Source organism: Athene cunicularia (assembly GCF_003259725.1).
Source record: "Athene cunicularia isolate RWA chromosome 28 unlocalized genomic scaffold, athCun1 chr28_part1, whole genome shotgun sequence".
Taxonomy (NCBI): domain Eukaryota; kingdom Metazoa; phylum Chordata; class Aves; order Strigiformes; family Strigidae; genus Athene; species Athene cunicularia.
Window position 1 is genome coordinate 2,808,646 of NW_020799139.1, and position 2,194 is coordinate 2,810,839.

Consider the following 2,194-nt stretch of genomic DNA (forward strand, 5'->3'; position numbering starts at 1 on the left):
CCCCCCCCCCTGCCCCTACCAAGGGGATCCGTGGGATCCGTGTCCGCACCGGCAGCCCCGGAGGAGCCAGGTGAAGCCGCGGCCCTGGCAGCACTGCGCGGGAGTTCAGCTGCTGCCCTCCCTCAAACAGCCTCACCAGAAGGTGCGTTTCAGCCCCGTCTGTATTCAGTCAACACGCCACTCCTGTGCCTCACCCTTGCAAACATCTCGCTCCCAGCTGCAGCTTCAGAAGGACCAGGGGAGGGGAGGGGGAGCCTGCGAGGGGCAACACAAAGCCGGGGGCTGCCCGTGGGCACCAGCCTCCATCAGGGAGGGGCTGAGACCCCCGGACACAGCCCCGCTCCCGGGGTGCCCCTGGGACCCGCCTGCCCCCGGCCCCTACAAAGCGATTCAAGACGCCTCCAGCAAGGGCTGGAGCTGGCAGCGTCCCACAGAGGGGCAGGAGGTGGATGGAGGGCAAGGGGGGGTCTCTCCTACTCTCTGCCCCCTCCTCTCCCCCCCTGCTCCCCTCGCAGCCCAGCCCCATCATCTTGCAGGGCTGAAACCCAGTTACGGTCGCAGGGAGGGGGATGGTGCAGCCATTAGCTCCAGGGACGGGAGATGCAGCAATAGGAGCTCTAAGGGCTCCTCCACCCTCCATGTTGGGCTGCTGGGGCCTGCAGGCCCGGGAGGCTGCTGTGAGCATGGGGGGCACCGTGTGCCCCCGGATGCCCCCCCACTCTCTGCCCTGCTCCGTGGCACCTCTCCTCCCCAACCCATCTGCCTGCCTGCCTGCCTCTGAGTGCTGGATGGTGGGCAGACATGAAGGGTCCCGTGGGGGTGGGATGGGGACGGCACCCTCCTGCACTGGGGTGACGCGGCAGCAGCGGTTCCATCGTGGTTTGCGCCCCTTGGCAGGGATCCCGAGGCAGAGTTTGAGCCACACGCGTGCAGGTGTGTGTGCTCGCGCCACTGAAAGCGGCTCCACCACCTGCAGGATCAGCCCAGAGCCGCTCCCTCCCCACCTTCCCTAGCCCACTGCCAGGAAGGACATTTGGCCCCGGAGCCTGCTGATCGCTGAAGTTTAATTAACCCCATCTCCCTCCTGCACAGCCTTCCCTTCTTCTGCTCAAATGCCACAAATGATCCTATGCAGATGCTAATCTGCAGAAGGAAAAGAAAAGATTCCACATTTAATTGCAGAACATAAAGATATTACAGGGTCATTAAAACACCATGAATATGGAAATGAAATCCACAGGCATCCATGCAGATAATGGCAGGGAAAAGGGAGCCGCAGGTGAAGCTGAAAGGTGAAAAGGTCGGCTCCTGCTCGTTCTGGGATTGCTCTGGGCAATCTCCGAGGGCCGGGGAGGGGGAGATCTCAGGGGTCTGGGGTGCCCTGGCCTCACCCCGTGGGACCTGCAGTGGGTGGAGGGTGATGCTGCCTGGGCAGGAGCCCAGGCGCTCTGAAACCCCCATGAATTTCTGCCACTGCTGGCATCCAGGCCCTGCCAGCCAGCTGCTGCAGGACGGGAGGGCGCAGCGAGGAGGGCCCGGTGCTTCCGGGACACCCCCGGGTCTGCGGGACCCCCGAGGCCCCAGCGCGGCGATGCTGGAGCCCCCCTGCTCTCCAGCAGCAGCTTTTGCCTCCAGGGAGAACGCGAGGAGGAGACAAGCAGATTAGAGCTATCGCTGCATCTCCACGCACCGAGCTGCAGAGCTAAATGTCAGATGGCGTCTGACACAGCACGGGAGGGGGAGACGAGCAGCCCCGGTGGGCACCTCTTGGGGCACGGCCGGGGGGCTGGCAGCCGGGCACCCGCCTTGCCCCGGGAGTGGAGAGGGGAGACGGCTGGCGCCGGGGTCCCGCTGCCTCGCCCAGCTGGCACCGTCCCCACTGCAGCCCCAGAAACTTTCCTCCTCCAGTTCCCATGGAAACGAGGAATTTTCTTCTCCCCAAAGTTGAGCCGGCTGCGGGGCTGGCAGGGGCAGGGGCAGGCAGCCGGCGATGCCTGTGCTCGCCTGCCCAAGCCCAGCTCCTGACGCCGGGAAGACCCGTTGGGTGGGAGCTGCTGGGCTGGTGCTGCCGGCGCAGGGTCCGTCTGGGGGGCGAGGGCTCAGCTGCAGAGCTGGGGGGGGCGCAGACCCCCGTGCACTGCGGCAGCGCTGCTCGTGGTGGTGCCAGATCGGGATGGGTGGAGAAGGGCCGAGG